This window comes from Canis lupus, chromosome 10, assembly GCF_011100685.1.
Source record: "Canis lupus familiaris isolate Mischka breed German Shepherd chromosome 10, alternate assembly UU_Cfam_GSD_1.0, whole genome shotgun sequence".
Taxonomy (NCBI): domain Eukaryota; kingdom Metazoa; phylum Chordata; class Mammalia; order Carnivora; family Canidae; genus Canis; species Canis lupus.
Window position 1 is genome coordinate 3,922,020 of NC_049231.1, and position 19,707 is coordinate 3,941,726.

The window sequence follows — 19,707 nt, forward strand, 5'->3', positions numbered from 1 at the left end:
CTTCCTGCCTGCCTGCTTGAGTGGGAACATTGTTATTCTCCTACTCCTGGGTTGGGATTTACACCATTGTTTTCTCTGGTCTCTGGGCCTTCTGATTCAGGCTGGAGTTATACCACCTACTTATCTCCAGGTGTGGAGATAATGGCAGAAAATGAAACTTTTCTGCCTCCATAGTTGCTTCAGCCAGAGGAGAGGAGGGGAGGGAGAGCTAGGGAGAGGGAGAGAGGGAGGAAGAGATTGAGATTTAGATTAAGACTTAAATAAGGATATCTTATTTGTTCTGTTTCTCTGGAGAACCCTGATCAATACAGCATCCCATTGTCACTCTCAAGAATTTTAATGAGGCTGTTTTCCCTCCTTTTTATTACAACATCTATTTCTACCACTCAAACAGCTTGTTTTCTTCAGTATACAAAATGCATGATCAAATCCTATGAAAACAAGGGGATGATCATTTGGACCTCTTCTCTCCTTTCTATGATCCAGTGCTCTGCTCATTTTTACATCAAAATTTTCCCCAAACAATGATGTATAATTCCTATTTTATTTTGTAAAATCACCGGCTCATTTCAAATCATGTTATTTTTACATATGTGCCTTTTTCCAATGAACTGCCCCTTGTCAAAATCACAGATGACTTCCACATGCCAGAGCCACTCGTTGCTTCTGTATCTCTCATCACACTCTGCTCTCAAGTTCCTCTTCTAGCTTTGTTGATACTACAGTTTCCCAATTTTATCTCACTGACAACTCCTGCTTAGGTCCGATGCTCTTTCTTCTTTTAACTGACTGCTGTTAGTGTGGTCCAGGTTTGGGGTGGGGTCACCTGTTGTTTTCTGCTCATATTCTTTTTCTAGGCTTTTTTATCTACTCAGTATTTTTGCTAATGGATTCCAACTTTGTTTCTTGAGCTGTGACCTGTCCCCCTGAGTTCCAGGATTCCAAAGCCATATATCTAACAGACTATTGAGAGCTTCAGTTATAAGTCTAATAGAAATTTCAGTTACCTAGATCAAACCAGGAATCTACAAAACTGCTTCTCTCCATCACGATTAATGATGTAAGCATCCATCATTTGCTTATACAGAGAGTATAACACTCATTCTTTTCTTTTCCCCAGCACTGGTCCCATCCAACTTCTCAGAAATGCCTATTTTACTTCCAAAATATTCCTTGAACCTGTCCTTGCATCTTCTTTATCTACTGCCAACACCTACATTAGGCCACAATCTCTTCTCTGAAATACTGCAATCATCTTCTCCTTTGGCTATTCTAATTCTACTCTCACCCTCCAGCTCTCCTAGATCCTTTCTGAGCATATCACCATTCTAAGTTAGTCTTCTAACAACCTGAAAAAGATCAGGTGACCACTATACTCAAAACCTACAATTACTTTTCATCATGGTTCAAATAAATTTCAAATTCCTTATCACGGCTTCCACTGAAAGACCTATGTGATGTGGCCCTTACCTATTTACAAGATTTATTTTAAATAATTCTGCTCCTCACTTAGAAAGCTGCAACCACATGAATCTTTTCTCAGGTTTTCAAAGAGGCCAAACTCAATCCTTCATGAAGCTCTTTGCAATCGCTCTTTCTCAGCCTGAGATGCTTTTCCAGTGCTCTTTGTATAACCAACTCCTTCTCAATTCAGGTCTCAGCTTAGTTGTGTTCCCTTCATATCTATTTATCCCCCAGTTAACTTTCATCATATCAACATATTTTTTTGTAGATGATTCTATAAACTTACTTTCACTTGAATTTTTTGCATCCCTCAATTAAAGTGTTTGCTACCCTCTGGTTTGCTTATCTGCATGCATACTCCACCTGGGATGAAAGCAAAATTATGAAAGAAAAGCTAGCTATTTGAAAGGCAAAATATAAAGTGCTTTCAAAACACAAACTGCATTATAGATACATAAAAATAATGTACAGCAAAGAATGCTGCTCTCTAATGGGAAGAGTCGATTGTGTAAGGTCATTAAAAAGTAACTCAAACTCCATTACATTAGCAAAAGAATAAAATTCCATTAGGCTAGGGCTGGGAGGTTGGCTATTAATTAAACACTGCAGTGCTTGCATGCATACATAGTCCTTAGAAACCCACGTAAAAATTCCCTTGAAGTAAGTCAATGTAGACTGATCTTTGGCATATAATAAATAAGACTTTTACCTAATGAAATAATGGAGCTGATTTATGATTATCAGTGGATGGTAAAACATTAGGAGAAAGATTGATATGAAACTTTAATGGAAGATTTAGGCTATTGTATTTAGCTATTATTAATCTAAATATTCACATCTATGTTAACATTACCAAAAGAAGAAAAGAACCTCATATTATGTGCCTCCTGATATGATTGGGGGGGGGGGAAGTAAATGGAAAAAATAACCTCCACAAACCCAAAACAACAAAAACAGACCAAATCAAGCCTCTAGATATAACTACCAGCTCACAGAAATATATGGGGATAGAAGAACATGTGAAATTATACCACAAGGATACAAGTAGATATATCTAGGATGCTTGGAATTCTCTAGCTTCTTCTGTAGAAGAAGATACATCATCTAATTGGAAAATATTCTGTCCTTTTGATTCTGAAACTTTTGGAGAAGGGCAGAAGTTAAGGAAATTGAATAAGATACCAGAATTCTCACTCTTCATCCTCTCTTTTCTTCTTAGAGGTTGACTAGTAGTAGGAGGGCAAGTAAGAGGAACACTTTTCAGCAATAGGCAGATAGGTATGAAACTGTCCATGAACACTGAGTGGCTCAGTTTCCTTAGCTTGTGAAAAGCTTTAAACCTCTTGAGAGAAGCCTAAAAAGTATCCATTTCTAACACAGCGTAGGGTGATGGTACAGGAGCATTCATGGAAGCTGACTATAGATATGTAAGCATTGAGGTGTGATTCTAGCTGCAGGGACTCAAGGGCTGATTTAATAAGGTGACACGGAGATCTGGATTTGAGAATTAAGGGCAGCCACAGGAAGAGACCTAATCTGGAAGTGAGCACCGGAACGAATAGCTAAAGGAGACCAGATAGTGATCATGGCAATCATCAATTCGGGGAACATAGTACTCTAGGCATTGACAGCATTAATTCAATCAATTCATTTTTTCAATGAGTTCAGTTCTTTAGTTAGCTAAGTAATTTAATTAACAAATATATACTGACGGTCTATTATTTTGGAAACTCTTGTGTCTTTTCTCAAGTAGCTTAAATTACAGTAGGATGAGAAGAAAGAGAAAATAAATTAATGAGGTGATTGAATGAGCAAATGAATGAATGAAAAACAAGCAAATAAATAAGAAAACTTCAAATGTGAGTTAATGGAATGTGTCTGGATAAATTTTTCAGATTTTGAACAAAGACTTCTCTGAGGAGGTAACATTTAAACTATATCACTGGGCATTTGCATAAGGAAAAGACACAAGTCTGACCGATAAGGATTTGTGATTTCCAGGTAAAAGTATTAGCAAATTCAGAAGTCTAGGATGCAAATCACCTTAATATTCTCAAGGAATCAAGAGAAGGTCAGTGAATTTGGACGACAGAAGAGTGATACTAGCTGAGTTTAGAAATTAGGGGCAAATAAAATTCTATTTTAAAATCTTTATTAACTAATGCGAGTATTATGTAAATGTGATGGGAAATCACTGAAGGGTTTTAAGCATGGTAGTTACACGGTATAAGTTTTAAAAGATCACTCAGACTTCTTTGTAGAAAATAGATGTGAATTGCTAAGAGTGGAGGCATGAATAATGGTGATAAAACAGTAATAGTAGATGAGGTTGAAAGATCATGGTGGTTTAGAACACAGCAGCAGCAGCAGGAGGAGTAGTAGTAGTATTAGTAGTAGTAGTGGTGGAAATAAAGATAAAAGGATGGATGATGGGTATATCAGACAAGAGCCAACTGAACTTGCCAATGTGGAGTATGGAAAGGGAACATAAACAAAACTTAGATGGGGAGTAGAAACAATGAAGTAGATGTGGGGATAAAGTGAAGGGGGAAGATTGGGTGATGAGTGGGTTTGGATATAAGAAAAAATCAATAGTTCTCTCTGGTCTGTTTTACCTGGAGATATTCATGAAACATCCCAGTGTAGACATCAAGCATAGAGTTTGAGATACAAGTTCATATCTTCTTTTAGAAGAGAAGTTGGTATTCAAGCTTGGCAACAGAGTCCGAATAAGCCAGAAGATACTCTACAGGCCTAGATCCAGTCTTCCATGGCTGAAACTCTTTTCAGGAATGTCCTCTCCCTCAGTGAACTCAGCCTCAATCTTGGAGATCAACAGAGGGAAGGATAGGAAATCTGGGAGAAAGTGTATTTAAAAAAAATGAAATTGACAAATTACCTAAATGTGTTGCTTATGTTTTTCATTTGACAAAAATTAATAAATTGGTCTAAAATTTCATTTTAATTTTTTTTTTCATTTGTACCTTCTTTATTGCAAATCTGTCCCATCTGGCTCCAGAAGTTAATGTTTATAGAGCACATACAATGTCACAGGCACCATACAAACTTCTTTATGTGATTTTCTCATTTAATCCTCCCAACAACCCTATAGAGGGCAAGATTATTTTCAGCATTTCACAGATGAAAAGACTGAAACTCAGGAAAATTACATAATATTTGGTAGGTGGCAGAGCTGCAGTTCAGAACAATGCAGTCTGACTCCAGAGCTATTTTTTTAATTAAACAATTTTATTTCCTAAAATGAACAAAATAACAAAAAATGTCTGCTGGAATTATCAAAGCAAATACATATAATCTGGACAAGCAATCACTAATAAATGACATACTTCAACATGATGGTTATTCGGTAAATGCTACTTTTACATAAATGTGCAAAGTCAACATCCTGTGTTTAATTTTAACTTTATTTCTTGTTGGTAAGCTGGTCGAAATTCATGAATAAGATCAAATGAGTTAGTGATAAGAGATAAAAATAATTTCCCTTTCAAACTGTTTCAGGACAATTTAATTCAGTTTGGCTCATTAGGTTATTTTGATAAATAGTAATAGCCCCTACAAATATAGAGAAAGGATACAAATTAAGAGCTGCCAAAAGAAGAGGAACATAGGGCAGGTTAGGAGGGTTCTAAATAAAGCTTCCACTGTCTCTGGAATGTGTTACCCTCTCAGCATCAGGGTGTAACAATACATGTGGAGGACTGACAACGAAGGACGTTCACCTGAGCTTATGTGTCCAGAGAATTTTTTGGACTTCATTATGTAGGCATGAGTGGTTGATTTCCTGCATGATTGAACTCAGTTTCTAGTGCCTCCTTCCCAGAGTTCAGATTGATATTATATGCCCATAGGGCCCGCCATGAGTCACCTACCTACTGTGAACTCTCAGGAGTGGTCGGAGGGGTCCACAATAAATATGAAAGACACACCACTCAGGAGATTCCAAGGGTTTGAAGACTACCTTCCAGGAATCTGGAGCAAGGCCAGACCTCTATTTGGGCAAAGCCATATTATATGGACATAGTCTGGCACATAGTGGGCATTCAACAAATGCTCCTTCTTTCTGGAATGCTCTTTCCACAGTTCACTCTTTCTACCTACCTGGGATTACAATAATTGTCTTGTCACAGAAATCATTCCTGATCACACTCTTAAAAAATAATTGCTCTCTTTCTCATAGAGAATATAATCCAGAGGACGAGAATCACATTTATCTTTTTCACTATTTTGCCTCCTTAGGGTCTGACACATAGTAGAAGCACAAAAATATTTTTGAATGAGTCAATTAATTAGTAGACTCTGAACTCTGAGACAGCATAAAGTGCCTAACCCCTCTGAAATAAATTAATTTCCATAATCCTGCTGGATGTCTGTCACACACAAGGCTCACAATTAGTGTGTGTTTAATGACCAAAAATGAATTGAAGGGCTCTCTATTTTAAGATTCAGGTTTAGAGATATTTAGGGATTAAGATGTTATACTCTTTAGAAAAGATTCTGTGAACTATTAATTGTACTGAATTTATTTTTTTTAGTAAATATATTCTTCTGATTACAATTTTTAAATTTCCCTATTTATTCACACTTAAATTTAATCAATCTAAGTGATTTTAGAATATGAGGACTTATATCTTCACGCCTTCTGTACACTTACTAGATGTATGATCTTGGAAGTCACCTACACTCTCTGAACATCAATTTGCTTTTCATTTAAAAAATAACAGCACTTATTCAGTATGCATGCAAAAATGTTTGTGAAAACAATTAGCCCAATGATTACTATAAAGTAAATATTAAGAAAAATTTTGAAAGAATAACTTCCTCACACCAACTACACTACTTTCTGTCTGTTCCTTATGCCTTAATGGGAACTATTGCTCTTTTTGCCTAAAGAGAGTGCAAAGATAAGGGCACAATGTAGTTTTATAAGTCGAGCACAGGTGCAACCATATTTGATGTGAGTACTAACACTTTCCTTCCCATGCTGACAGGTTTTGCTAATTGATCACAACATTCTTCCCAGCTTAGCCAGAGGCAACTTCAAGATTGACGCTGCTATAAACATTGGGATGCATGTATCCCTTTGAATTAGTTTATTTGTGTTCTTTGAGTAAACGCACCATGATGTTTATAGCAGCATTATCTACAATAGCCAAATTATGGAAGCAGCTCAAATGTTCATCTACTGATGAATGGATAAAGAAGATATGGTATACACGCACACATACACACAATGGAATATTACTCAGCCGTGAAAAGAATGAAAAATTCCATTTGCAATGACATGGATGGAGCTGGAGTGTTATGCTAAGTGAAATTAGTCAATTGGAGGAAGACAAATACCATATGATTTCATTCATATGTGTAACTTAAGAAACAAAGCAAATGAGCAAAGGGAAAAAAGAGAGAGAGAGGCAAATCAAGAAACAGACTCTTAACTATAGTGAACAAACTAGTGGTTACCAAAGGGGAGGTGGGTGAGAGGATGGCTCCAATAGCTCCTGGGGATTAAGGATCCTGAGGATTAGTGCACCCGCTGTACAGTATGTTAACTACTGGATTTTAAACTAAAAAAAAACTTTTGTTAAAAAAAGAAAAGATTGGGATCCCTGGGTGGCGCAGTGGTTTAGCGCCTGCCTTTGGCCCAGGGCGCGATCCTGGAGACCCAGGATCGAATCCCACGTCAGGCTCCCGGAGCATGGAGCCTGCTTCTCCCTCTGCCTATGTCTCTGCCTCTCTCTCTCTCTCTCTGTGTGACTATCATAAATAAAAATTAAAAAAAAAAAAAAAGAAAAGATTGGTGCTAAAGCACATGGATTCTGGTATTAGAATGCCTAGTTGCAAATTACTGATGTGCCAACATTACAGAGCCCGAAAGCCCATAGTAGTAGAGATAATGCTAATAATGCTAATTCTATTTGGATAAATTTTTCCTTGACTAAAATAATTTGTGAACTTGAGCAAAAAACCTTTTCATTAGGTTTCCTTATACAATAATAGTTCCTAGTTGATGGGATTGTATAAATTGACTTATACATACATACATACACACACACATGCTATGGACTGAATGTCTGTGTCCCCCTCAAACTCATATGGTAAAGTCTTAATCCCTGAAGTGATGGTATTTGGAAGTGGGCCTTTGGGGAGGTGATTAGTTCATGAGGGTAGAGCTCTCATGAATGGGATTAGCACCCTTATAAGAAGAGACATAGGCAGATGATCTCCTTCCCTTTACCATGTGAAGATATGGTGAGAAGGGAGACATCTGTGAACCAGGAGCAGACCTTCACCAAGAACCTGACCATGCTGGCAACCTGATCTCAGACTTCCAGCCCTCAGAACTATGAGAAGGAAGTATTAATTGTTTAACTCAGCTAGTCTATGGCGTTCTATTTTAGCAGTCCCAACTCATCTACATTATCTTTCTACCTCAGAGAGCTTCTCCTTGGGCTGCAAGTATTAAAACATGTTGACATTTAGTTATGTCCTTTCCTTTCTTTAATAACACAAATGGAAAGATGGGAAAAATGATGATGGTTAGGGCCATCTAAGAAAGCCCCCCCCCCCCCCCGGAAGAATTAATACATTGTCAGGATTTATTCCCCACAGATGGGTTAGTGTTCCTGGGCTATTGATGGCAGTGAGTTTAGCCAAGTATATTTTATTTTTTATTTTTTATTTTTTTTAAATTTTTATTTATTTATGATAGTCACACAGAGAGAGAGAGAGAGGCATAGACATAGGCAGAGGGAGAAGCAGGCTCCATGCTCCGGGAGCCTGACGTGGGATTCGATCCCGGGTCTCCAAGATCGCGCCCCGGGCCAAAGGCAGGCGATAAACCGCTGCGCCACCCAGGGATCCCTAGCCAAGTATATTTTAGTCACACCCATTAGACTCCTTGGAAACATGATTTCATTTCATGAAAACATGAAACATGTTTCCTACTATGGAAATTATGCAAAGTGGATTACAGAATTGATAAGAATTAGGTTGAGCTACAATAAATCAAACTAAAAAATCAGTGAAAGAATAAAATAGAAAGAGCAAATTTGGTCGACAGCCCCATGGTGTGTCTAAATAATGGATGATTTTTTTTTTTTTTTTTTTTTTGATCCACTAGTACACAGTGCTAAAACATTTGGGAAAGGAAAGCCAAAATTGTTTTTAAGTGAAGATAATATTGTGGAACAAACTCACTGCTGAGCTCCAAGAGTTTAAAATCCTCAAATAATTACTCTTGTTTCTTGCATGGAATTACTTAGGAAGAAATTTCAGAGTTGAAATGTATAATTCATGACAAAGCATTCTGTACACCAGCCTTTCACATATTACTCGACTATAGGGATATATCCATTTTGATATAAACTTGCAAAACATTGAGTTCCTGGCAGGTCTGTCAACACGTATTTATTAAAGGCTTCTTATGTGACATGCCAGTGCTCAGAAACTGGAAGTAACGAATGCACAAAGAGATATGGATTCATTCTTGTAGAGGAAGAAGTAGACAGCAGTTAATTGTGGGATTAAATTTAATGAGACTATAGGAATCAAGGGAGAAGAAAACAAGGACAAGCCTTACTCTCCGATTTCCCTGAGAAGATTACATTTAAGCCAAGACCTTAAGTATGAGTGCATCTAGCTAGGGTAAGTAGAAGGGGGGAGGAATACTTCAGATAGCAGCACAAAGGCCCTGAAGCAGGTAAAAGAATGCTTTGTTCAAAAAAACTGAGCATTTCCCAGCAATGGCCAGGATAGTGAGAACCAAGAGGAAAATGTTCTGAAACTAGAATCCTAAATTATCTAGGTAACAAAGTACACGTAATTTGTAGGCTGTGTTTTATTTTTGGGCTTTCACTGCATAGAAATGATATGATAATAATTTATTACCTAAAAGGTAATATCAGAAATTTTAGTGGGCATAAAAATGTCCTTGTTTGAACTAAAAATGCAAAACAGAACTTTGAAAAGTTCTTATAGTAGAAGGCAAGTCTTCACACTACCCCCAGGAACCTATATATTGGTTAAGCCAAAGCTTAAAAGAAGTGGAGCACAGCCCAGAGCTTACTATATTTGCAGGTTCTACACCAAGTGTTCAAATGGACACTTACATACCATATATCTAAACTTAAAATATGTAACTCAAGCTAACCAACTGGTAAAGAATATGCTCTATTGTACTACCTCGACCAATATATCTTCATGGTAACTTAAAGAAGAGTTTGAATTTAAAATTCTTAGATTTCTGGATGGGGTTCCTGGCTGGCTCAGTCAGCTAAGCATCAGACTCTTGATTTCATCAGATCATGGTCTTAGGGTCCTGGGATCAAGCTCCACTTCAGGCTCTGTGCTCAGTGGGGAGTCTGCTTGAGGATTTTTCTTCCCTCTCCTTCTGCCCTTCCCCCTGCTTGTGCTCTCTGTCTCTCTCAAATAAATAAGTAAATAAATCTTTTAAAAAATTCCTAGACCTCTGGGAATTCTGTACTAGAATATGATGACACAAAGAGCCAATATTTGGGCCCTAGCTTTCATTCTCATATCATCCCCATCTTTTCCTACCCATATCCTGAAGAATCTTATATGAAAGCATGCAAGCATTCCAGGTTAGATATTTATGGCACTTATCCTGAGGAAAAAAGCCTACCCAACCCCTGAAAATGGGCTAAGGACTATTTGGGGAGCAAATTCCTGAGCTCTGAGTACCTGAAGCATCACCTAAAGGTGGGCACATCCCAGTAGTCCTGCAGATTCCTTATGACTTGAAGAAGGATGACCAGTGGAGAAGGATCCTCTGAAGTGAATGGCTAACAGCATTACTGGTGGATGTTTTCTTGTGTAAGAGAAGAATAATTGGGACTTTCTAGGCTAATCTAAGAAGAAAAGGAGTAGTGGGGATTTGGGAAGGGGAGAAAAAGAGAGGAACTAGCAAAAGTCTGGGATTAGGTAAGATATTTTTGAAGCTCTATAGCTTCTTCCACTAAAAATTGTTTGTATTGTTGTGATGTAAACCCTTCTTCAGCCTTTTGCAAAATATCTTGAATAAAATAAATTATACCAAGATTAATAAGTAGAAACTAAGACTGGGGAAACAGTGTATATGAATAAGATTGGCTGAGACAGAAACAAAACAATCAGTTGCTTTGGGAACTATGGATACCTGAGAGCAAAGGCTATCTAAATATATATAATATATATATTATATATTATTTTTTAATACACTACATACTAAACAGACATGTGTCTGGTTATAAACTATGGTAATAAGCAAAATAGTTAACATTTATTGCATATTTACTATGAATCAAGATCAATTCTAAATGCTTTGCATGTACTAATTAATTTATTCATCACAGCAAAGTTATTGTTATCTTCCTTTACAGATGAGGAAACTGGCATAGAAAGGTTAATTAATTTATCCATGTTCATACATATGGAAAATAGACAGGCAAATTTAAATTCAAGAAGACTACTTCTAAACTTCTGTTCTTAATTACTGTCATGAGGAATGTTTGATTATAAAATTTGAAGGAGAGGCTGAATGTCATACTATGGTCAATGTCACACAGCAGACAGATCAAGGTCACCAAATGAACAGACTGGAATAAAAACATCAAGAAAGATGATGAAGTGTTGAATATCTCAATTTTACCTAGATTTCAAGGAGTTCTGCTGGTGCAATCTGACCAAGAGTTAACTTCCTGTAGGCACTGAATGCCATAACTAAGGGAGTGACTTATCTAAAATTATATTTTGTTTAAATATCTCTGGAGTTGCAAAATAGATTCAGGATAAAAGCAGTGGACTGATTGGGATGTTTTTGCAACAGACATGTAAGAAATGTTGGTGGCTTGAATGGAGATATAGAGACATGGTTGTAATTGACAGAATTGATATTTTATTGGTGGTGAATTGAGGAAGAAGGTGGTGTCAATGTAATATCAAGCTTACTGGCCTGAGCACCTGGGTGGACTATGATGCCATTTATTAAAGTAAAGGATGCTGAATAAGGAGTAGATTTTTGAAAGTAGTCTATGACTTTAGGAAGTGGGTTCGTTGAACTTGAGTTACCTAGAGGACGACTCTGAAATCGGGTAAATAAGGACAGAAAGGTGTCCATTGGCTTAGTTCTAGCAAGAACAATGCTGATAAAATGGAAGAAGTGGATTTGAGATTGTCATGTGAGTGGTTAGCCATTTCAAAGATAAAAAAAATTATAGTCAAGAAGCACATATTAGAATGCCTCTATATACTTAAACTTTCTAAGCAAATGTTCCTAGCACCTAAGATAAAGAATGAACCTCGGAAGTTAAGAGTGGTTTAGAAAAGCTAGAAATCTCTAGAGAGATTTAGAGTTATCTCCTTGTGAGTTTACATTTCAAAGGGAAATGAAACCAAGAGTTAGGAAGCAAGTTTTTTTTTTTTTTTATATTCTAATGAAATGCAAATAGTTAGAGAACAAAGATTTTACTCCTTCTTTCAGGAGTAACCTATATAAACTCCCAGATTTAATTTCAGGACTTTTCTCCTCTCAGGGCTTTACCTATTGAGCACTGGTTGTAGGAAACTAGTGTGGTTGGTTTGTTTGTTTATCTGGGGGGGGGGGGGGAGCTGGTGTGGGAGGGAGGAACAGAGAGAGAGAGAGAGAGAATTTCAAGCAGACTCCCCACTGAGTGCAGAGCATGGACATGGAGCCCAACTCAGGGCTCAATCTCACAACCCTGAGATCATGACCTGAGCTGAAACCAAGAGTCAGATGTTTAACTGACCAAACCTGGGTGCCCCAAAACTGGTATAGTTATTTCTTCGAGTTATAAGAATTTCAATCTCTGGCCTCCTATTTACTTTTATGATAAAATAATAAAATTAAATGAATACAAATATTAGAAACTTCCATAGTGGTACAGCCACTATGGAAAACAGTATGGAGGTTCTCCCCAAAATTAAAAACAAAACTAGCATATGATCTAGCAATTCCACTAATGGGTATTCATTGAAAGAAAACTTAAACAGTAATTCAAAAAGATAATCTGCATTCTGTGTTCAGGACAGCATTATTTACAATAGCTAAGACATGGAAACAACCTAAGTGTCCACTGATGAATGAATGGATTAAAAAATATGGTGCATAGGGGCACCTGCTTGGGACAGTTGGTTGAGCATTGGACTCTTGGTTTTGGCTCAAGTCATGATCTCAGGGTTGTGCGACTGAGCTCTGTGACAAGCTCAGCATGGAGTCTGCTGAAGAATCTCTCTCCCTCTTCCCTTCCCCTGCACATGCACACTCTCTTTCTGTAAAATAGGTAAATAAAGAAACATTTTAAAAAATATAATGCATATGTAAAATGGAATATTATTCAGCCATAAAAAATAATAAAATCTTGTCATTCCCTACAGCATGGATGGGCCTTGAGGGTATTATGTTAGGTGAGATAAGTGGGACAGAGATAAACAAATACAATATGCAGAATCTAAAAACAAAACAAAGAGCAAGTTCATAGATACAGAGAACATATTGGTGGTTGCCAGAGAGAAGGGGGATTTCAGATGTGCAAAATGGGTAAAGGAGGTCAAGAGATACACATAAATTATAAAGTTATAAACTAAATAATTCCTGGGGATGTACTGTACAGTGTGGTAACTATAACTAATTATCCTGTATTGCATGCTTGAAAACCATTAAGAGAAAATCATTAAAAGTTCCCATCACAAGGAAAACAGTTCTACAACCGCATGGTGATGGATGTTAAGAGGATTTATTGTGGTGTTTATTTTATAATATATACAAATACCTAATCATGTTGTACACCTGAAACTAATACAATATGTCAACTATACCTCAATTAAAAAAAAAATAGCCTCTACTCCCTTTAGTTTGCCTCCTGCACTGATCTCTGAACTGTTCACTGTTTATCATCAACATTGGTGACAGCTCAACCTCCTGCCACTTCTAGGACAATCTGATTCTCCCATCTAAGGGACAAACATCTTTGATTATATTTGTAGCCTTTGAGTAAGTATGTAATGAGTTCATTTAGATTTTCTTCTCCTTTTCCCAGAAGGCTGAATCATTCCCCATATCATGAGAGCCATCCTTCCTCTGTTATTGTTGATAAACTAATCCCCTAGGGAAGATGAATGCACTGTGGGTATTTGAATTCTATAGCCATGATGGAAATTTCTCTGATGTTGATTGAGATCCCTGATACTCAGTAGGGGGAGAAAAAGGGAAGGCCAACAAAAGGTTGATCCTTTCCTTTTCTTTCCTTCTTCTCTTCTTCACCCCCAATTCCAGAGGTAGGGACTGGTGATAAATGGGCCAAATAGAATGATGACTGCCTGAAGCTGCTTGTTCTGAGCTGAGGGTCCTGGGATGCTTCAAGAGGCCAAACCTAAATGCATTCAATATGTAATCAGGCACAATGGCCAATAAAATGTCCCAGCCAATAGGATCTCTACGATTCCTCAACAATGATGGAGAAAGTAGGAAAATACATGAGGAGGAGAATGCCTCCTTTCCTTAAATTTAATGATACATTTTAATCTTTACTCATTGTATAATGCTGGGCTGTGATAAATGCACACATATATGCAAAAAATAAATCTATTAGAAATATGTTAAGATTAGTGCTTCTTTAAGTAAGACATGGGGTTCTGTATTAGAATTACCTAGAATGTTTATTATAAATATTGATTTCTAAGCCCCTTCCAAGACTTACTGAATCAGAATTCTATTTACAGGGACCTGCAACACCACAATTTTAAAAATAGGTATTCTGATGATTCTTATAAATTCTGCATCTCAAGGACTACTGCTTTTTTTTTTTTCTTAAGGATTTTATTTATTTATTCCTGAGAGACACACAGAGAGGCAGAGACACAGGCAGAAGGAGAAGCAGGCTCCATACAGGGAGCCTTATGTGGGACTTGATCCCAGGACTCCGGGGTCATGCCCTGAGCCAAAGGCAGATGCTTAACCGCTGAGCCACCCAGGTGTCCCAAGAACTACTTTCATATAGATATAGATATTCACTTTGCTATTAAGGGAATTGTGTTTGTGGGTGTGCATGTGTGTAAAATAATATGTGGTTCCAAAAATCATATTCTGTACCAGCATTTTTCTCCAAGCTGTGAAGTCAGAAAAATACTTATCTTGTGTTAACAAACGTCCAACACACATACATACAAGCACAGATGCACAAGGATTTTGTGGTCAAATATGTTTAGGAGACCCTCGGTACTGCATTCTTCTCTTAGAGATTCCCCATTTACATTAGCATATTAAAGACTTCGGGAGCCTACAAAAATCTAGTATTTCTCAATCTTTCAAGCAACTGCTCCTTTGATTGTTTATTTTTTCCCCCAATAAAACTATGACTACCTAAGGGCAGTTTGAAAAACACCATTCTACTCAAATATTATGAAGTATTGTAGCTATAAAATATAAAAATCCCTCTCTTATATCTTGACTTCAGGTACTTTTACAAACAATGCTAGTTTGGAGAAAGGTTTTTTTCTTCTTCTTCTTCTTCTTCTAAGTATAGAAACATCCTCTCTGTGTTGAATAAATATACATTTATACTAGCAGACATATGAACATAGCTTTTACAGTTTTGGTAGTTATTAAAATCTGTTTTAATCATACAATCTAGTAATATGCTTACTACATTAATATTCAGAAAGCAACTGACAAGGACACTTTTGTTCTGTATTCTAAAATTAATATCCTTGGTGTTTGAGAACAGACTCATTTAACAGCCTTTAAAGAGTGAAAAAATATACAGCTTTAACCTACATGGAGAGGTTAAAAATAGAAATGCTAGCAAGTAACTTTAAATATATGTATCACCAGGCATATATTTCAGACAAACCCTTCCCTCCTACCTTCCAAAAAAAAAAAAAAAAAATCATGGCAGAAACTGTTGCATGCAATTTTATGTTCTAGTTTTGATGATTAAGGATCATTTACTTCATTTCCCCCACACCACACATGTCAAAAATCAATTAAATATTTCTGTAAATTTGGTAATAAATCCATTCTTCCACATAGGTTTCTCCTTTCAATTATAATTTAGCTGTCTACCTCCATTCTGTAACTTGTTCTTAAAGGTGTGATGGCGCTGAGTCATTCCCCACTAGGATGGGACAACATGGAGAAAAGTGGCTTTCCTCCATTATGCTGAGCATAATGAGCATATTGGAAGTGGGAGGGGATGGATCCTACCTGGAAGGATCCTTAAGTTCTTGTGTTCTGAGGATTGTAGGAAAGTTATCTAGCTAGAAAGGCTTTAGGTGATTTAATTTTGGGCGGTGACTGGTGACAAGGACCACTCTTGTTCAGGTTGAACACACATGCATACACATTGCCACTGCCATCCACCCCTCGGCACCGAGGGGGGCAAGAATGGCAGTACTACTGTCTTCACTAGCACCAGCTGCACGTGCTAGTGGAGAAGAAAGGGGTAGGACTTATGTCTGAGTTGGTAGAAATGTGCTACTAGAGCCTGACTTGAGAGAACATTGTTTTTAGCAGTGGTCAGCAGCAGGCAGCGTAATTGGAGGTCCTGTGCTTCTCAAGTGAGACACTCAACAGGAACCCCACCCTTCTTCTGCGGGGCCAGCAGCTCATACTTCTGGCTTTTATAAGCCATCACAGATGCAATCAGCTGGCCTACTTCACCATCGCTTCATCCCATCCAATCAGTAATGCTACTCAAAATTCAAATGTACACTTGCATTATCATAACAAAATAGTGTACATTTTGGGGGCCTACTTGCTGTCATCTCCCCAAGAAATTGATGACCAAGGTGAGTCTTAAAAATCTAGGTGGCCGGGCCCAGAGGGAAACTCCAAGTGTTTTCTTTAGCTTCCACAGTCTGCGCTGTCCATCTTAGTACAATTTTCACATATTTGTTTGCAAATATTGTCATTCTCCATTCTCTCTAAACCTCAAATTGACTATCCTTCACAGATTTCAGAGTTTTTGTCTATTTCCCAAAGGGTATGGGGTGACAGGACTTAGAAAAGTTCATCTTAATTAAATGTGCACAATACAGTAACTGGAAAACATGCTATTTTTTATCACCATTACTGAGATAAGGATTTTTAATATTACACATAGAATCAGATACAACTTCTTATCTATGTAATTAAATATGACATTAACATTTGAGATAAACATAAGGTCATTTTTTTTTTTACCATTTTTTAAAATGAAGAGATGGCTGATATAAATACGAGCCTTATCAGTATCAAGTAGATCATTAACAGTTCTGGGATGAAGCAGAGAACTTAAAATTTTCTGTTATGGAAAACTGTCCTTTATCGTGGAGTCTACAGTTTTTCAGTATCTAGTTTTGTTGTTCTTTCTTGGCATTATTAAGTACTGCAATAAATTCTGTTGTAATTATAGGACCTCTACAGTGAGATTCAGAGACAGTATGCAATGACTTGCTTCAAGTCACAAGAAAGTCAACTAATGTGTAAAATGAGGATTTGAAGCCAGCTTTTCTGAAATGTTTGTAAGGAGACTTATTATACGATAGGCCACATTTTTATGTGTCTTTCAAAATGTGAGGCATATCATTAATGGAAAAAAAAGGTAAAAAAAATATATATGAGATGAAAAATATATCAATGTGATAGATGAAGACTTTAATAAAGAATATAGATTAAAAATATACATGGTATCTATCTATTGCTATGTAACAAACCACCCCCAAAAGTTAGTTGTTTGCAACAATTTATTATCCCTCACAGTGGATTGACTGGGTCCACATCTCTCATAGAGTTGTGGGAAGATTCCAGGTGCAGCAAGAGTCATCTTGAAGGCCCAATTAGGGTGAATATCCATGACTGGCTTTTCCCTTACAAGACTGGTCCTTAGTTGATGTGGGAATTGACTGGATATTTTTTCCTTTCTGTTTGGCCTCTGAACATGACCAGCCTGGGGCCTCTTACAGCATGGTAACCTTACTGCAGTTGAATTATTTCCATGGCTACTGGCTTCCCCAAAGCAAAAGTTCTAGTATACCCAGCTTGAAGCCCTGGTTTCTCGTGATTTAGCATTGGGTGTTAACACATCATCCCTCCAGCCAGTGATTAAAAGAAGGTAACAGGAGAGTGTACTTTAGGGGGTGGGCGGGTGGGTGTGGGGGATGGGGGCATCTTTGGAGGCTAGCTATCACAGTAAAGTTGATGCTCAGAGGTAAACATAACGATCTCACAGAAAAATATCATAGCTCTCCTTGTAATGTGAATTAGTCACTGGTTCTTAGAAAGGGAAAGAACTTAAGTATCCTTATTTTAAATATTTCATGTAGGGGGACCTGGGTGGCACAGTCGGTTAGGTGACAGACTCTTGGTGTCAGCTCAGGCTCTGATCTCAGGGGTGGGCTCCTGGCTCAGTGCAGGGTCTGTTTAAGACTCTCTGCCCCTCCACACTGTGTGCTCTCTCTCTCTCTCAAATAAATAAGTCTTTAAAGAAAATAAAATATTCCATGTATCCTTGAAGAAACTGTAGGTTGGGTAAGAGAAAAGTCTTTGTGTTTACAAAAATAAAAATCAGTAATTAAGTCTTAATATCTTTAGACTATCTGGGTGTCACAATATTTTTTCAATGTTACAATATTTTAGCAATTAGTCTGAACAGAAATCTAAGAAATAAAAAAGTATAGGAATAATAATATATGTCTCATGTGAAACAAATGTATACCAATTAACTCAATACAATTGAGAGAATTCTTCCAAAATAAGTATTAAAGTAGGCAATGATTTTTAAATTTCATGCTGAAAAGCTAAAAAAAAAAAAGAGGTAATATCTGTACCTAGATTTTAAACGTTTTGGTTTCTAACTTTTTTCTCTTATTTTATTCAAAAAACCATAACATGGGTTTGCAATGACATATTTTATCATATACTTAGTAAGAATGTTTTCATTTGAAATATTTTTCATTTTGGTCAGGCACAAATGATATGAGCAGTGTTATTTTTATTAAGCTAAGGTTTTATATGTACAAAGGAAACTAGTGATAACCCATCTGGAATTTGCTATAGATTATTCTGGGAAATGTACATAATACCAGAAAATATTCATAACTATTTATTAGCTCTTAGTTATTTGTGCTCTGTGACTTCTTTAACAAGGGCCTTGTTACCCCTGTGAAAGGACTGCATGTTTCACTGTTGTTAAATGTGTAGTGAATAAATGGAGATGGGGTCTCTGGGCTTAGTAGCGAGATTTGACCGATAGGTTTGCGATGTGAGAACTCCCACCTGAAAACTCAGTGCACATGGAAAGAAAGAATGTATTATTTTGCAGTATAACATTGAAGTATGTCAAGCACATGAACTGAGACTCACTAGGCTGATATGTGTTCTGAGAATAAAAGAAACATAAATTGCTAAGGCTCAGGAACATGCCCATTCTATGAATAGAGATTGACTTTGCCGCCAAGGGAAGCAAGTTGCTTGGGTTTTAGGTGACACATTCCCACTCTTTACTTTACCAAGAAAAAGGTTTAGAAAGCAAACTACTCGAAACGTTTCCCCGGTGGTTCCCAGTGAATATCAAACCCATCAAGCATCACATTTATTTTCGACACAGACTCTCTATATGCCTCAAGAAACTCTTTCAGCTCTCAAGTCATTGGAAGCCCCTGTCATCTTCCTTCACCTTTTACTGTCAGGCTCTTTGTGTCTTTAAGGTAGGTCACCTTCCTTTGGCATCCTGCTTCATTGTAGGTTTGGAAGCTAAAGTTCTTCTTCCACATGGGCTGCATTTGGAATTTGAGAGGATCTTTTGCTTGCCCTCCTTTTCTCGACCCAACATATCCCATTGCATGGTTATACTGCTACCCTCATGTTTATTCAATGGAATATTTCTGTATTATATTCTATAAATATAACTTTCAAACATTATAAGTTCATATTTTATTAAACTATTATTTCTTGAACTCCCACTAGGAGGAAGGAATGATGTTAGAGGTGAAGGAGTCAGAGAGACAGACTCTCCCTTGCTGCCACTGAGACTGGGCAAACAATGCCAGGATGAAGTTAAAGAAGTTTTTGCCTAAGCAGAACAGAAGCAAGGTCTGGTAATGCTTAAATAAAAAAAAATAAAAAATAATAATAAAAAAAAAAGAACTGGTGGGGGTTTCCCCTGACTATACAGAGACCTTGATTTCCACCATCCCTGGATTTGAGTCTAAGTCTTCCATGAGGAAAGT